The sequence below is a fragment of the Hemiscyllium ocellatum genome, chromosome 34 (assembly GCF_020745735.1).
Source record: "Hemiscyllium ocellatum isolate sHemOce1 chromosome 34, sHemOce1.pat.X.cur, whole genome shotgun sequence".
Lineage (NCBI taxonomy): Eukaryota > Metazoa > Chordata > Chondrichthyes > Orectolobiformes > Hemiscylliidae > Hemiscyllium > Hemiscyllium ocellatum.
Window position 1 is genome coordinate 16,134,155 of NC_083434.1, and position 18,892 is coordinate 16,153,046.

Genomic DNA, 18,892 nt, shown 5'->3' on the forward strand with positions numbered 1-18,892 from the left:
TTGAAAAGACCTCCAATATTTCAGCATTTCCTCAGTAGTACAATCTGTCTCAAGTTTCTGGAGTATGACTTAAAGTTACAACCTTCTGATACTGGGGCAGGTACTCAGGAATATTGCCTGCTTGCAATTTTTGGAAATTTGAAAATATCTTGCACGGAATTTTCTGGACACTAACTTCTTGAGTTTTCATGTGACTTCTTCAATGTGCTCTCAATTTCTTTTCCTTTTTTTAAAAAGTCTTCACTAAGTAATTCCTTCATCATTTAAGTAAAAAAGATTTTGTTTTTAAACTTGTCATCCAAATTCATCCTACTGTTCCAATTTATTTTATTTACTCTGGAGATCACAGTTAGGTTCACGAGTATTTCACTAGTGTTTTATATAATGTCAGAATGACTCTTGAGACTGACAATCTTTGGATTTTGTTCATTTCAACGTATTATTTGATATTGCAACCACTTCTCTACAGTGAAATGACACACCCAACTCACATCAAATGATAATATAACTTTGCAATCATGATTCCTATTCTCAAACAGATTTCATTATCTGACATTTTATATTCATAAATCATTTAAGAATCATCTTCCTAGTGAGTAAATCTTTATTAGTCAATTCAGATTTTATCCCTTCCTTGGGTCTTTAGCTTTGTAACTGTGATCATTACAGTATTTATAAGTATTGAATGCAAACAGCAGGGGACCCAACTGGAACCTAAGTATTCTGGCTGTCCATTCAGTTGTACATATTAAAATCAATAATTTCTCCCATTATTAAACTGCTAATTTATTGTCAAATTTAATCCCTAGATCTGTGTCAGACATGGAACAATGCAAGCATTGGAATCAGAGAGTTGCTGATTCAAGCCCCATTCCAGAGAACTGAACGTATAATCTAGGTTGAAGCCCTAGTGAAGTCCTAAGAGTACTGTGCAAAACTGGAAATGCTGTCTTTCAGATGAGACATTAAACCAAGGTCCAATTTAACTTTTCAGGTACTACATAACTATGTCAAACAGCACAGAGATTTCCCCCAGATGTCTGAGTCAATGTTGACTTTTCAAACATACTACTCTAATAGATTATTTCATCATTATCTCAAGGCTGTTTCTGGTGACTTGCTGCACACAATTGACGACTGTACTTCCTAGACCTCCTGTATTTCTATATTAAACTATACTTCATACAAGCACTTCATTGACTAAGAAATGTTTTTGGGCATCCTAAGGTCTTAAAAGTTGCTATAAAAATACTGGCTCTTTTTTGCTTTAATCCCAAGAGTTTCTAAATAAGACATCATAGTCAATATTTTTTAAGAAACCGTGTCTTTGGGATGTTGAATTTCCATGAGTTGCATTCTGTCTTTGAAAATGCAATGATGCAGCATTCCTGCCTGCACACGTTAGTATCCCTGACCCCAGGAAATGAGACTAGGGCAGTATCTAATTATTTTAGATGGGCAAATGCTGAGGTCATTTAGATTAATGTTGGAACACAATGAGGAGGGAAGGAAAGAACACCATTGTGGGTCAATTCATGTAATGTAGCTTATCAGACAATGTTGGCAAAGAGTGTGGGGAAAAAATAAATCTGTTCTACAATTAACCACATAAGTAGACACTGGATCAGGGAAACTGACAGTTAAAATTGCAATTCACCTATCGCCAAAAACTTTGTATGCCCTTCACAACTTCAACATCCACACTAAGTAAACTTTAGCTATCTCTATCCTTTCTTGCAATCATGTCCCACATGCTGCACCTCTCCAGCATTCACTCCTCCTTTAAGATGCCTATCCACTACCTTTTGAAACCCAATACTTTGACCAACCTTTTGGTCACACTGCTTGTGCTCTCCTTTTGTATTTTTGTTCTTACACTAGACTTTTTTTCCTGTGTTAAAGGCAACAAATAATGCAAATTGCTTTGCGTGTAACACCTACACTTACACAATATAATTCCAACCTCCCAAAAAAAATTAAGCAACGACAATTAAATGACACTTTTAAGTCTAATTCAAATCATCTGGCAATTTGGGTAAAGCAATTTGGCATTAGTAGCAGCAGATTGTATAGGAAACTCGATTATGTTTTTCATGGTATGTCTAATAACATCTCCAGATGGTCGAACACAGATTTTTTTCCTGCACTGGAGCACTCACTGCTGTTGAGAATCTCACAAATAGTGAAAAGAAGCAACACAAAAGCTAATGACATTGGTAAAGCAATATTTCTTGTACATATTGTGTGAATATTCCTCTGAGCAGCAAAACTGACATTCACCACTGACTGCCCCCAAAAAATTGTCTGCATCTTGGCAGTCAACTGCAGTGAAAACCACCCTTTGTTGGGACAATCAATATGGGCCTCCAGCTGACACACTGCCAACGAGACCACACCTTCTTCAAAATTGATGACTTGAAGATACATAGAGATCAATCTTCAGCTCAATGACCAGTGAAGAAATTTTAAACGATTTTTAATATTTTATAACAGTTAGAGCAACTTATTTTAAACAGTTATAAACACTTTTAAGGTTTTTAGATTGGCCAAGGCCTACTCCTCAAATATAATTAGCTCCTGGCTCCCTCGCATTACCACCTCCCCACCACTAGCTCCTTTCCACCCATCCATCCAATTTTACAACACCTGGAAATTAAAATTCCCACTGGTAAGATGTTAGGCAGGAGTGATGATGTTGCTATGCAATAATCTTTGAAAACGAACAATCCCTTCCTACTATGAGTGGATACAAGGCAGGATTTAATTAGGTGGTTTCAGTATTCCTTCAATAAACATGTGTTCATATGCTTTTGTTTGCTAACTAAATTGAGAACTGCCAGTCTTTATTAGATTAACAGTTTGCATAATGTCTTCATGATCCTCTTCAAAAGAAATCAATAGACTAAACATTTACCCATTTCTGTGATTATGAATGTTAACAAATATCAAGTTTATTAAACTAAATTCAGATAGGTATAATTATGGTAATGGTGGACAGTGTTTAGATTAGATTAGATTACTTACAGTGTGGAAACAGGCCCTTCGGGCCAACAACTCCACACCGACCCGCCGAAGCGCAACCCACCATACCCCTACATTTACCCCTTACCTAACACAACGGGCAATTTAGCATGGCCAATTCACCTGACCCGCACATCTTTGGACTGTGGGAGGAAACCGAAGCACCTGGATCGCACAGTAGCAGGGAGAGTCAGGTCGCACAGTAGCAGGGAGAGTCAGATCGCACAGTAGCAGGGAGAGTCAGATCGCACAGTAGCAGGGAGAGTCGGATCGCACAGTAGCAGGGAGAGTCGGATCGCACAGTAGCAGGGAGAGTCAGATCGCACAGTAGCAGGGAGAGTCAGATCGCACAGTAGCAGGGAGAGTCAGATCGCACAGTAGCAGAGAGAGAGTCAGATCGCACAGTAGCAGAGAGAGAGTCAGATCGCACAGTAGCAGACACGGGGAGAACGTGCAAACTCCACACAGTCAGTCGCCTGAGGCGGGAATTGAACCCGGGTCTCTGGCACTGTGACGCAGCAGTGCTAACCACTGTGCCACCATGCCGCCCATGGTTTGTTGATGTATTAGTAATCAAGAAGGGTCAATTAATAATCCAGAGAATGCGAGTTCAAATCCTATCAGGGTAGTTAGTTTTAAAAAGCATGGCACAAAAGTGGCTAAGTAGTTAGCATTGCTGCCTCACAGCGCTAGGGGCCCAGGTTCAATTCCACCTTTAGGTGGCCTGTGCGAAGTTGCACATTTCCCCATGTCTGCGTGGGTTTTCTCTGGGTGCACTGGTTTCCTTCCACAGTCCAAAGATGTACAGATTAGCTGAATTGGCCACACTAAATCGCTGATAGTGTCTATGGAGTGCAGGCTAGGTGGATTAACCATGGTAAATGCAGGGTTACAAGTGCAGGGTAGGGGAGTGGGTGTGGGCAGGATGCTCTTTGGAGAGTCCATGTGGGCTGCATGGGCCGAATGGCCTGCTTCTACACAGCAACTCAAAGTAGTCAACATTCTCCAACTGGGTCACTAATGTTCTTTATCCCCACATATCTGGCTTATAAATGACTCCAGTTCCACACTAATACGGTTGACTCTTTCCTGTCCTCTGACCTTAGCATTGTAAGTCACTCAGTGAGCCACCCTCATGTCAAAGTCAATTAAGTAGGAGTTGTATTTGCCAACTTTGCCAGCAAATCCTCATCCCAAACATGAATGAAAGAAACATGTATGCAATAATCTACTGGTTGTGTTTCCTTTCTATTCTTAACTCTTTCAAAATGATGCAAAAGAACAGTGTTATATTTAAAAATTTCACACAATCTGGCAGCGTGATATGTGTACGGAGTGTATGTGACTGCATATTTAGAATATCAGACATTCTGGTCAAAGAGCAGTCTCTCGATTATGCAGGTTGAAAAACAAAACCTGGCATTTTATCCGGGCTGAGTTCATATATCATGCAAGGTGATAAAGAGGGCTAGAATTGGTTATCAGTTTTATACCTTCCTCTATCGTTGTGATTCAGTTTAGTTCAATCCAATACCATGTAAGAGGAACGCATAAGACCTATCCCAAAGATGGCAAGCTCACCACTCCACACCATCGAAACACAGGGAAAGCATGATCATCAATCCCATCACAGAAGGTTCAAAATAACTTCACAAGTGGTCCAAGGAAGTGAACAACCCTAAATTATATGAATTTGTCGGTGGCATGCAGAAGGGTTGAGAACACAATGTGTAAACAGGGATTGTAGGGTCTAAAATTAGAGCTTATCAGAAGGTTCCACGGGCTCACACTGCTTTCTAAGATGAAAAAGGCCAAGCAACCTCCTTTAACGAATCTAACCAGAACATTAATTTGAACCAGTGTTGCATCTGATAGTCTGCTCTTTTTAGGTAGATTTGTGACAGTTAAATAATTATATGTAAGTGAAGGTGGACTGGCTACTCTCCCAATGTGGATTGTTTTCATGAACTGGAAAGAGAATAAACCTATATCATATCAGACACCGATCAACGAGACAGAACATCACTATTTTCCAAACATAAGTTCAATGGTGTCAAAATAAAAAGTGTGTTTGTTATCAAGCTGAGTCAGATCGCACAGTAGCAGAGAGAGTCAGGCCGCACAGCAGCAGAGAGAGTCAGATCGCACAGTAGCAGAGAGAGTCAGATCGCACAGTAGCACGGAGAGTCAGATAGCACAGTAGCAGGGAGAGTCAGATCGCACAGCAGCAGAGAGTCAGATCGCACAGTAGCAGGGAGAGTCAGATCGCACAGTAGCAGGGACAGTCAGATCGCACAGTAGCACGGACAGTCAGATCGCACAGTAGCACGGACAGTCAGATCGCACAGTAGCAGGGACAGTCAGATCGCACAGTAGCAGGGACAGTCAGATCGCACAGTAGCAGAGAGAGTCAGGTCGCACAGCAGCAGAGAGAGTCAGATCGCACAGTAGCAGGGAGAGTCAGATCGCACAGTAGCAGGGAGAGTCAGATAGCACAGTAGCAGAGAGAGTCAGGTCGCACAGTAGCAGGGAGAGTCAGATCGCACAGTAGCAGGGAGAGTCAGATCGCACAGTAGCAGGGAGAGACAGATCGCACAGTAGCAGGGAGAGTCAGATCGCACACTAGCAGGGAGAGTCAGATGGCACACTAGCAGGGAGAGGCAGATCGCACAGTAGCAGGGAGAGTCAGATCGCACAGTAGCAGGGAGAGTCAGATCGTACAGTAGCAGGGAGAGTCAGATCGCACAGTAACAGAGAGAGTCAGATCGCACAGTAGCAGGGAGAGTCAGATAGCACAGTAGCAGGGAGAGTCAGATCGCACAGTAGCAGGGAGAGTCAGATCGCACAGTAGCAGGGAGAGTCAGATCGCACAGTAGCAGGGAGAGTCAGATCGCACAGTAGCAGGGAGAGTCAGATCGCACAGTAGCAGGGAGAGTCAGATCGCACAGTAGCAGGGAGAGTCAGATCGCACAGTAACAGAGAGAGTCAGATCGCACAGTAGCAGGGAGAGTCAGATAGCACAGTAGCAGGGAGAGTCAGGTCGCACAGCAGCAGGGAGAGTCAGATCGCACAGTAGCAGAAAGAATCAGATCGCACAGTAGCAGAGACAGTCAGATCGCACAGTAGAAGAGAGAGTCAGATCGCACAGTAGCAGAAAGAGTCAGATCGCACAGTAGCAGAAAGAGTAACATCGCACAGTAGCAGAGAGAGTCAGGTCGCTCAGTAGCAGAGAGAGTCAGGTCGCACAGCAGCAGAGAGAGTCAGATCGCACAGCAACAGAGAGAGTCAGATCGCACAGCAGCAGAGAGAGTCAGATCGCACAGCAGCAGAGAGAGTCAGGTCGCACAGTAGCAGAGAGAGTCAGGTCGCACAGTAGCAGAGAGAGTCAGATCGCACAGCAGCAGAGAGAGTCAGGTCGCACAGCAGCAGAGAGAGTCAGATCGCACAGTAGCGGAGAGAGTCAGATCGCACAGTAGCAGGGAGAGTCAGATCGCACAGTAGCAGGGAGAGTCAGATCGCACAGTACCACAGAGAGTCAGATCGCACAGTAGCGGAGAGAGTCAGATCGCACAGTAGCAGAGAGAGTCAGATCGCACAGTAGCAGAGAGAGTCAGATCGCACAGTAGCAGAGAGAGTCAGATCGCACAGTAGCAGAGAGAGTCAGATCGCACAGTAGCAGAGAGAGTCAGATCGCACAGTAGCAGGGAGAGTCTGAACACACAGTGGCAGGGACAGTCAGATCGCGCAGTAGCAGAGAGAGTCAGATCGCACAGGAGCAGGGAGAGTCAGATCGCACAGTACCAGGGAGAGTCAGATCGCACAGTACCAGGGAGAGAGAGATCGCACAGTACCAGGGAGAGAGAGAGATCGCACAGTACCAGGGAGAGAGAGAGATCGCACAGTACCAGGGAGAGAGAGATCGCACAATAGCAGGGAAAGTCAGATCGCACAGTAGCAGAAAGAGTCAGATCGCACAGTAGCGGAGAGAGTCAGATCGCACAGTAGCGGAGAGAGTCAGATCGCACAGTAGCAGGGAGAGTCAGATCGCACAGTACCAGGGAGAGGCAGATCGCACAGTACCACGGAGAGTCAGATCGCACAGTAGCGGAGAGAGTCAGATCGCACAGTAGCAGAGAGAGTCAGATCGCACAGTACCACAGAGAGTCAGATCGCACAGTAGCAGAGAGAGTCAGATCGCACAGTAGCAGAGAGAGTCAGATCGCACAGTAGCAGAGAGAGTCAGATCGCACAGGAGCAGGGAGAGTCAGATCGCACAGTAGCAGGGAGAGTCAGATCGCACAGTAGCAGGGAGAGTCAGATCGCACAGTAGCAGGGGGAGTCAGATCGCACAGTAGCAGGGGGAGTCAGATCGCACAGTAGCAGGGAGAGTCAGATCGCACAGTAGCAGGGAGAGTCAGATCGCACAGTAGCAGGGAGAGCCAGATCGCGCAGTCGCACGGAGAGTCAAATCGCACAGTAAAAGAGACAGTCAGATCACACAGTAGCAGGGAGAGTCAGATCGCACAGTCGCACGGAGAGTCAGATCGCACAGTAACAGAGACAGTCAGATGGCACAGTAGCAGGGAGAGTCAGATCGCACAGTAGCAAAGAGAGAGATCGCACCGTAGCAGGGTGAGTCAGATCGCACAATAGCAGGGAGAGACAGATCGCACAGAAGCAGAAAGAGTCAGATCGCACAGTAACAGAGAGAGTCAGATCGCACAGTAGCAGGGAGAGCCAGATCGCACAGTACCACAGACAGTCAGATCGAACAGTAGCGGAGAGAGTCAGATCGCACAGTAGCAGAGAGAGTCAGATCGCACAGTAGCAGAGAGAGTCAGATCGCACAGTAGCAGAGAGAGTCAGATCGCACAGTAGCAGGGAGAGTCAGATCGCACAGTAGCAGGGAGAGCCAGATCGCACAGTAGCAGGGAGAGCCAGATCGCACAGTAGCAGGGAGAGCCAGATCGCACAGTAGCAGGGAGAGCCAGATCGCACAGTAGCAGGGAGAGTCTGATCGCACAGTAGCGGAGAGAGTCAGATCGCACAGGAGCAGGGAGAGTCAGATCGCACAGGAGCAGGGAGAGTCAGATCGCACAGTAGCAGGGAGAGTCAGATCGCACAGTAGCAGGGAGAGTCAGATCGCACAGTAGCAGGGAGAGTCAGATCGCACAGTCGCACGGAGAGTCAAATCGCACAGTAACAGAGACAGTCAGATCGCACAGTAGCAGGGAGAGTCTGATCGCACAGTAGCAGGGAGAGTCAGAACACACAGTGGCATGGACAGTCAGATCGCGCAGTAGCAGGGAGAGTCTGATCGCACAGTAGTAGGGAGAGTCTGAACACACAGTGGCAGGGACAGTCAGATCGCGCAGTAGCAGAGAGAGTCAGATCGCACAGTAGCAGGGAGAGTCAGATCGCACAGTACCAGGGAGAGTCAGATCGCAAAGTACCAGGGAGAGTCAGATCGCACAGTAGCAGGGAGAGAGAGATCGCACAGTACCAGGGAGAGAGAGAGATCGCACAGTACCAGGGAGTGAGAGATCGCACAATAGCAGGGAAAGTCAGATCGCACAGTAGCAGAAAGAGTCAGATCGCACAGTAGTGGAGAGAGTCAGATCGCACAGTAGCAGAGATAGTCAGGTCAGATCGCACAGTAGCAGAGAGAGTCAGATCGCACAGTAGCAGAGAGAGTCAGATCGCATAGTAGCAGACAGAGTCAGATCGCACAGTAGCACAGAGAGTCAGATCGCACAGTAGCACAGAGAGTCAGATCGCACAGTAGCACAGAGAGTCAGATCGCACAGTAGCAGAGAGAGTCAGATCGCACAGTAGCAGAGAGAGTCAGATCGCACAGTAGCAGAGAGAGTCAGATCGCACAGTAGCAGGGAGAGAGAGATCGTACAGTAGCAGAGAGAGTCAGATCGCACAGTAGCATAGAGAGTCAGATCGCACAGTAGCAGCGAGAGAGAGATTGTACAGTAGCAGAGAGAGTCAGATCGCACAGTAGCAGAGAGAGTCAGATCGCACAGTAGCAGAGAGAGTCAGATCGCACAGTAGCGGAGAGAGTCAGGTCAGATCGCACAGTAGCAGAGAGAGTCAGATCGCACAGTAGCAGAGAGAGTCAGATCGCACAGTAGCAGACAGAGTCAGATCGCACAGTAGCACAGAGAGTCAGATCGCACAGTAGCACAGAGAGTCAGATCGCACAGTAGCACAGAGAGTCAGATCGCACAGTACCACAGAGAGTCAGATCGCACAGTAGCACAGAGAGTCAGATCGCACAGTAGCACAGAGAGTCAGATCGCACAGTAGCACAGAGAGTCAGATCGCACAGTAGCACAGAGAGTCAGATCGCACAGTAGCACAGAGAGTCAGATCGCACAGTAGCACAGAGAGACAGATCACACAGTAGCACAGAGAGTCAGATCACACAGTAGCACAGAGAGTCAGATCGCACAGTATTACAGAGAGTCAGATCGCACAGTAGCACAGAGAGTCAGATCACACAGTAGCAGAGAGTCAGATCGCACAGTAGCAGAGAGAGTCAGATCGCACAGTAGCAGAGAGTCAGATCGCACAGTAGCAGGGAGAGTCAGATCGCACAGTAGCACAGAGAGTCAGATCGCACAGTAGCACAGAGAGTCAGATCGCACAGTAGCAGGGAGAGTCTGATCGCACAGTAGCAGGGAGAGTCTGATCGCAGAGTGGCAGGGACAGTCAGATCGCACAGTAACAGAGAGAGTCAGATCACACAGTAGCAGAGAGAGTCAGATCGCACAGTAGGAGGGAGAGTCAGATCGCACAGTAGCACAGAGAGTCAGATCGCACAGTAGCACAGAGTGTCAGATCGCACAGTAGCACAGAGTGTCAGATCGCACAGTAGCACAGAGTGTCAGATCGCACAGTAGCACAGAGAGTCAGATCGCACAGTACCACAGAGAGTCAGATCGCACAGTACCACAGATAGTCTGATCGCACAGTAGCACAGAGATTCAGATCGCACAGTAGCAGGGAGAGTCAGATCGCACAGTAGCAGAGAGAGAGAGATCGCACAGTACCACAGAGAGTCAGATCGCACAGTAGCAGAGAGAGTCAGATCGTACAGTAGCAGAGAGAGTCAGATCTCACAGTAGCATGGAGAGCCAGATCGCACAGCAGCATGGGAAAGTCAGATCACACAATAGCAGAGAGAGTCAGATCGCACAGTAGCATGGAGAGTCAGATCGCACATTAGCAGGGAAAGTCAGATCGCACAGTAGCATGGAGAGCCAGATCGCACAGCAGCATGGGAAAGTCAGATCGCACAATAGCAGGGAGAGTCAGATCGCACCATAGCAGGGAGAGTCAGATCGCACAGTAGCAGGGAGAGTCAGATCGCACAGTAGCAGGGAGAGTCAGATCGCACAGTAGCAGGGAAAGTCAGATCGCACAGCAGCATGGGAAAGTCAGATCGCACAAGAGCAGAGAGAGTCAGATCGCACAGTAGCACAGAGAGTCAGATCGCACAGTAGCAGTGAGAGTCAGATCGCACAGTAACAGAGAGAGTCAGATCACACAGTAGCAGAGAGAGTCAGATCGCACAGTAGGAGGGAGAGTCAGATCGCACAGTAGCACAGAGAGTCAGATCGCACAGTAGCACAGAGAGTCAGTTCGCACAGTAGCAGGGAAAGTCAGATCGCACAGTCGCACAGAGAGTCAGATCGCACAGTAGCACAGAGAGTCAGATCGCACAGTAGCACAGAGAGTCAGATCGCACAGTAGCACAGAGTGTCAGATCGCACAGTAGCACAGAGTGTCAGATCGCACAGTAGCAGGGAGAGTCTGATCGCAGAGTAGCACAGAGAGTCAGATCGCACAGTACCACAGAGAGTCAGATCGCACAGTACCACAGATAGTCTGATCGCACAGTAGCACAGAGATTCAGATCGCACAGTAGCAGGGAGAGTCAGATCGCACAGTAGCAGAGAGAGAGAGATCGCACAGTACCACAGAGAGTCAGATCGCACAGTAGCAGAGAGAGTCAGATCGTACAGTAGCAGAGAGAGTCAGATCTCACAGTAGCATGGAGAGCCAGATCGCACAGCAGCATGGGAAAGTCAGATCACACAATAGCAGAGAGAGTCAGATCGCACAGTAGCATGGAGAGTCAGATCGCACATTAGCAGGGAAAGTCAGATCGCACAGTAGCATGGAGAGCCAGATCGCACAGCAGCATGGGAAAGTCAGATCGCACAATAGCAGGGAGAGTCAGATCGCACCGTAGCAGGGAGAGTCAGATCGCACAGTAGCAGGGAGAGTCAGATCGCACAGTAGCAGGGAGAGTCAGATCGCACAGTAGCAGGGAAAGTCAGATCGCACAGCAGCATGGGAAAGTCAGATCGCACAAGAGCAGAGAGAGTCAGATCGGACAGTAGCACAGAGAGTCAGATCGCACAGTAGCAGAGAGAGTCAGATCGCACAGTAGCAGAGAGAGTCAGATCGCACAGTAGCAGAGAGAGTCAGATCGCACAGTAGCAGAGAGAGTCAGATCGCACAGTAGCATGGAGAGTCAGATCGCACAGTAGCATGGAGAGTCAGATCGCACAGTAGCGGAGAGAGTCAGATCGCACAGTAGCGGAGAGAGTCAGATCGCACAGTAGCAGGGAGAGTCAGATCGCACAGTAGCAGAGAGAGTCAGTTCGCACAGTAGCAGGGAAAGTCAGATCGCACAGTCGCACAGAGAGTCAGATCGCACAGCAGCACAGAGAGTCAGATCGCACAGTAGCACAGAGAGTCAGATCGCACAGTAGCACAGAGAGTCAGATCGCACAGCAGCAGGGAGAGTCAGATCGCACTGTAGCACAGAGAGAGATCGCACAGTAGCAGGGAAAGTCAGATCGCACAGTAGCAGAGAGAGTCAGATCGCACAGTAGCAGGGAGAGTCAGATCGCACAGTAGCAGAGAGAGTCAGATCGCACAGTAGCATGGACAGTCAGATCGCACAGTAGCAGAGAGAGTCAGATCGCACAGTAGCACAGTGAGTCAGATCGCACAGTACCACAGAGAGTCAGATCGCACAGTACCACAGAGAGTCAGATCGCACAGTAACAGGGAAAGTCAGGTCGCACAGTAGCATGGAGAGCCAGATCGCACAGCAGCATTGTAAAGTCAGATCGCACAATAGCAGAGAGAGTCAGATCGCACAGTAGCACAGAGAGTCAGATCGCACAGTAGCACAGAGAGTCAGATCGCACAGTAGCACAGAGAGTCAGATCGCACAGTAGCACAGAGAGTCAGATCGCACAGCACAGTAGCAGAGAGAGAGAGATCGCACAGTAGCAGAGACAGTCAGATCGCACAGTAGCAGAGACAGTCAGATCGCACAGTAGCAGAGACAGTCAGATCGCACAGTAGCACAGAGAGTCAGATCACACAGTAGGAGAGAGAGTCAGATCGCACAGTAGCAGGGAGAGTCAGATCACACAGTAGGAGAGAGAGTCAGATCGAACAGTAGCAGGGAGAGTCAGATCGCACAGCAGCAGGGAGAGTCAGATCGCACAGTAGCAGAGAGAGTCAGATCGCACAGTAGGAGAGAGAGTCAGATCGCACAGTAGCAAGGAGAGTCAGATCGCACAGTAGCAGGGAGAGTCAGATCGCACAGTAGCAGGGAGAGTCAGATCGCACAGTAGCAGGGAGAGTCAGATCGCACAGTAGCAGGGAGAGTCCGATCGCACAGTAGCAGGGAAAGTCAGATCGCACAGCAGCATGGGAAAGTCAGATCGCACAAGAGCAGAGAGAGTCAGATCGCACAGTAGCACAGAGAGTCAGATCGCACAGTAGCACAGAGTGTCAGATCGCACAGTAGCACAGAGAGTCAGATCGCACAGTACCACAGAGAGTCAGATCGCACAGTACCACAGATAGTCTGATCGCACAGTAGCACAGAGATTCAGATCGCACAGTAGCAGGGAGAGTCAGATCGCACAGTAGCAGAGAGAGAGAGATCGCACAGTACCACAGAGAGTCAGATCGCACAGTAGCAGAGAGAGTCAGATCGTACAGTAGCAGAGAGAGTCAGATCTCACAGTAGCATGGAGAGCCAGATCGCACAGCAGCATGGGAAAGTCAGATCACACAATAGCAGAGAGAGTCAGATCGCACAGTAGCATGGAGAGTCAGATCGCACATTAGCAGGGAAAGTCAGATCGCACAGTAGCATGGAGAGCCAGATCGCACAGCAGCATGGGAAAGTCAGATCGCACAATAGCAGGGAGAGTCAGATCGCACCATAGCAGGGAGAGTCAGATCGCACAGTAGCAGGGAGAGTCAGATCGCACAGTAGCAGGGAGAGTCAGATCGCACAGTAGCAGGGAAAGTCAGATCGCACAGCAGCATGGGAAAGTCAGATCGCACAAGAGCAGAGAGAGTCAGATCGCACAGTAGCACAGAGAGTCAGATCGCACAGTAGCAGTGAGAGTCAGATCGCACAGTAGCAGGGAGAGTCAGATCGCACAGTAGCAGGGAGAGTCAGATCGCACAGTAGCAGGGAAAGTCAGATCGCACAGCAGCATGGGAAAGTCAGATCGCACAAGAGCAGAGAGAGTCAGATCGCACAGTAGCAGGGAAAGTCAGATCGCACAGCAGCATGGGAAAGTCAGATCGCACAAGAGCAGAGAGAGTCAGATCGCACAGTAGCACAGAGAGTCAGATCGCACAGTAGCAGTGAGAGTCAGATCGCACAGTAACAGAGAGAGTCAGATCACACAGTAGCAGAGAGAGTCAGATCGCACAGTAGGAGGGAGAGTCAGATCGCACAGTAGCACAGAGAGTCAGATCGCACAGTAGCACAGAGAGTCAGTTCGCACAGTAGCAGGGAAAGTCAGATCGCACAGTCGCACAGAGAGTCAGATCGCACAGTAGCACAGAGAGTCAGATCGCACAGTAGCACAGAGAGTCAGATCGCACAGTAGCACAGAGTGTCAGATCGCACAGTAGCACAGAGTGTCAGATCGCACAGTAGCAGGGAGAGTCTGATCGCAGAGTAGCACAGAGAGTCAGATCGCACAGTACCACAGAGAGTCAGATCGCACAGTACCACAGATAGTCTGATCGCACAGTAGCACAGAGATTCAGATCGCACAGTAGCAGGGAGAGTCAGATCGCACAGTAGCAGAGAGAGAGAGATCGCACAGTACCACAGAGAGTCAGATCGCACAGTAGCAGAGAGAGTCAGATCGTACAGTAGCAGAGAGAGTCAGATCTCACAGTAGCATGGAGAGCCAGATCGCACAGCAGCATGGGAAAGTCAGATCACACAATAGCAGAGAGAGTCAGATCGCACAGTAGCATGGAGAGTCAGATCGCACATTAGCAGGGAAAGTCAGATCGCACAGTAGCATGGAGAGCCAGATCGCACAGCAGCATGGGAAAGTCAGATCGCACAATAGCAGGGAGAGTCAGATCGCACCGTAGCAGGGAGAGTCAGATCGCACAGTAGCAGGGAGAGTCAGATCGCACAGTAGCAGGGAAAGTCAGATCGCACAGCAGCATGGGAAAGTCAGATCGCACAAGAGCAGAGAGAGTCAGATCGGACAGTAGCACAGAGAGTCAGATCGCACAGTAGCAGAGAGAGTCAGATCGCACAGTAGCAGAGAGAGTCAGATCGCACAGTAGCAGAGAGAGTCAGATCGCACAGTAGCAGAGAGAGTCAGATCGCACAGTAGCAGAGAGAGTCAGATCGCACAGTAGCATGGAGAGTCAGATCGCACAGTAGCATGGAGAGTCAGATCGCACAGTAGCGGAGAGAGTCAGATCGCACAGTAGCGGAGAGAGTCAGATCGCACAGTAGCAGGGAGAGTCAGATCGCACAGTAGCAGAGAGAGTCAGTTCGCACAGTAGCAGGGAAAGTCAGATCGCACAGTCGCAGAGAGAGTCAGATCGCACAGCAGCACAGAGAGTCAGATCGCACAGTAGCACAGAGAGTCAGATCGCACAGTAGCACAGAGAGTCAGATCGCACAGCAGCAGGGAGAGTCAGATCGCACTGTAGCACAGAGAGAGATCGCACAGTAGCAGGGAAAGTCAGATCGCACAGTAGCAGAGAGAGTCAGATCGCACAGTAGCAGGGAGAGTCAGATCGCACAGTAGCAGAGAGAGTCAGATCGCACAGTAGCATGGACAGTCAGATCGCACAGTAGCAGAGAGAGTCAGATCGCACAGTAGCACAGTGAGTCAGATCGCACAGTACCACAGAGAGTCAGATCGCACAGTACCACAGAGAGTCAGATCGCACAGTAACAGGGAAAGTCAGGTCGCACAGTAGCATGGAGAGCCAGATCGCACAGCAGCATTGTAAAGTCAGATCGCACAATAGCAGAGAGAGTCAGATCGCACAGTAGCACAGAGAGTCAGATCGCACAGTAGCACAGAGAGTCAGATCGCACAGTAGCACAGAGAGTCAGATCGCACAGTAGCACAGAGAGTCAGATCGCACAGCACAGTAGCAGAGAGAGAGAGATCGCACAGTAGCAGAGACAGTCAGATCGCACAGTAGCAGAGACAGTCAGATCGCACAGTAGCAGAGACAGTCAGATCGCACAGTAGCACAGAGAGTCAGATCACACAGTAGGAGAGAGAGTCAGATCGCACAGTAGCAGGGAGAGTCAGATCACACAGTAGGAGAGAGAGTCAGATCGAACAGTAGCAGGGAGAGTCAGATCGCACAGCAGCAGGGAGAGTCAGATCGCACAGTAGCAGAGAGAGTCAGATCGCACAGTAGGAGAAAGAGTCAGATCGCACAGTAGCAAGGAGAGTCAGATCGCACAGTAGCAGGGAGAGTCAGATCGCACAGTAGCAGGGAGAGTCAGATCGCACAGTAGCAGGGAGAGTCAGATCGCACAGTAGCAGGGAGAGTCCGATCGCACAGTAGCAGGGAAAGTCAGATCGCACAGCAGCATGGGAAAGTCAGATCGCACAAGAGCAGAGAGAGTCAGATCGCACAGTAGCACAGAGAGTCAGATCGCACAGTAGCACAGAGTGTCAGATCGCACAGTAGCACAGAGAGTCAGATCGCACAGTACCACAGAGAGTCAGATCGCACAGTACCACAGATAGTCTGATCGCACAGTAGCACAGAGATTCAGATCGCACAGTAGCAGGGAGAGTCAGATCGCACAGTAGCAGAGAGAGAGAGATCGCACAGTACCACAGAGAGTCAGATCGCACAGTAGCAGAGAGAGTCAGATCGTACAGTAGCAGAGAGAGTCAGATCTCACAGTAGCATGGAGAGCCAGATCGCACAGCAGCATGGGAAAGTCAGATCACACAATAGCAGAGAGAGTCAGATCGCACAGTAGCATGGAGAGTCAGATCGCACATTAGCAGGGAAAGTCAGATCGCACAGTAGCATGGAGAGCCAGATCGCACAGCAGCATGGGAAAGTCAGATCGCACAATAGCAGGGAGAGTCAGATCGCACCATAGCAGGGAGAGTCAGATCGCACAGTAGCAGGGAGAGTCAGATCGCACAGTAGCAGGGAGAGTCAGATCGCACAGTAGCAGGGAAAGTCAGATCGCACAGCAGCATGGGAAAGTCAGATCGCACAAGAGCAGAGAGAGTCAGATCGCACAGTAGCACAGAGAGTCAGATCGCACAGTAGCAGTGAGAGTCAGATCGCACAGTAGCAGAGAGAGTCAGATCGCACAGTAGCATGGAGAGTCAGATCGCACAGTAGCATGGAGAGTCAGATCGCACAGTAGCGGAGAGAGTCAGATCGCACAGTAGCGGAGAGAGTCAGATCGCACAGTAGCAGAGAGAGTCAGATCGCACAGTAGCAGAGAGAGTCAGTTCGCACAGTAGCAGGGAAAGTCAGATCGCACAGTCGCACAGAGAGTCAGATCGCACAGTAGCACAGAGAGTCAGATCGCACAGTAGCACAGAGAGTCAGATCGCACAGTAGCAGGGAGAGTCTGATCGCACAGTAGCAGGGAGAGTCTGATCGCACAGTAGCAGGGAGAGTCTGATCGCAGAGTGGCAGGGACAGTCAGATCGCACAGTAACAGAGAGAGTCAGATCACACAGTAGCAGAGAGAGTCAGATCGCACAGTAGCAGGGAGAGTCAGATCGCACAGTAGCACAGAGAGTCAGATCGCACAGTAGCACAGAGAGTCAGTTCGCACAGTAGCAGGGAAAGTCAGATCGCACAGTCGCACAGAGAGTCAGATCGCACAGTAGCACAGAGAGTCAGATCGCACAGTAGCACAGAGAGTCAGATCGCACAGTAGCACAGAGAGTCAGATCGCACAGTAGCACAGAGTGTCAGATCGCACAGTAGCAGGGAGAGTCTGATCGCAGAGTAGCACAGAGAGTCAGATCGCACAGTACCACAGAGAGTCAGATCGCACAGTACCACAGATAGTCTGATCGCACAGTAGCACAGAGATTCAGATCGCACAGTAGCAGGGAGAGTCAGATCGCACAGTAGCAGAGAGAGAGAGATCGCACAGTACCACAGAGAGTCAGATCGCACAGTAGCAGAGAGAGTCAGATCGTACAGTAGCAGAGAGAGTCAGATCTCACAGTAGCATGGAGAGCCAGATCGCACAGCAGCATGGGAAAGTCAGATCACACAATAGCAGAGAGAGTCAGATCGCACAGTAGCATGGAGAGTCAGATCGCACATTAGCAGGGAAAGTCAGATCGCACAGTAGCATGGAGAGCCAGATCGCACAGCAGCATGGGAAAGTCAGATCGCACAATAGCAGGGAGAGTCAGATCGCACCGTAGCAGGGAGAGTCAGATCGCACAGTAGCAGGGAGAGTCAGATCGCACAGTAGCAGGGAAAGTCAGATCGCACAGCAGCATGGGAAAGTCAGATCGCACAAGAGCAGAGAGAGTCAGATCGGACAGTAGCACAGAGAGTCAGATCGCACAGTAGCAGAGAGAGTCAGATCGCACAGTAGCAGAGAGAGTCAGATCGCACAGTAGCAGAGAGAGTCAGATCGCACAGTAGCAGAGAGAGTCAGATCGCACAGTAGCAGAGAGAGTCAGATCGCACAGTAGCAGAGAGAGTCAGATCGCACAGTAGCATGGAGAGTCAGATCGCACAGTAGCATGGAGAGTCAGATCGCACAGTAGCGGAGAGAGTCAGATCGCACAGTAGCGGAGAGAGTCAGATCGCACAGTAGCAGGGAGAGTCAGATCGCACAGTAGCAGAGAGAGTCAGTTCGCACAGTAGCAGGGAAAGTCAGATCGCACAGTCGCACAGAGAGTCAGATCGCACAGTAGCACAGAGAGTCAGATCGCACAGTAGCACAGAGAGTCAGATCGCACAGTAGCACAGAGAGTCAGATCGCACAGCAGCAGGGAGAGTCAGATCGCACTGTAGCACAGAGAGAGATCGCACAGTAGCAGGGAAAGTCAGATCGCACAGTAGCAGAGAGAGTCAGATCGCACAGTAGCAGGGAGAGTCAGATCGCACAGTAGCAGAGAGAGTCAGATCGCACAGTAGCATGGACAGTCAGATCGCACAGTAGCAGAGAGAGTCAGATCGCACAGTAGCACAGTGAGTCAGATCGCACAGTACCACAGAGAGTCAGATCGCACAGTACCACAGAGAGTCAGATCGCACAGTAACAGGGAAAGTCAGGTCGCACAGTAGCATGGAGAGCCAGATCGCACAGCAGCATTGTAAAGTCAGATCGCACAATAGCAGAGAGAGTCAGATCGCACAGTAGCACAGAGAGTCAGATCGCACAGTAGCACAGAGAGTCAGATCGCACAGTAGCACAGAGAGTCAGATCGCACAGTAGCACAGAGAATCAGATCGCACAGTAGCACAGAGAGTCAGATCGCACAGTAGCAGAGAGAGAGAGATCGCACAGTAGCAGAGA

At 49.4% G+C, this 18,892-nt stretch overlaps 1 protein-coding gene across 1 annotated transcript in view; it reads right to left on the minus strand.

The window, feature by feature from the left end:
* The window catches only part of LOC132832151 (dyslexia-associated protein KIAA0319-like), a 133,978-nt gene that overhangs the window by 97,228 nt on the left and 17,858 nt on the right, over nt 1–18,892 (minus strand). The gene's annotated exons all lie outside the window — the stretch shown is intronic.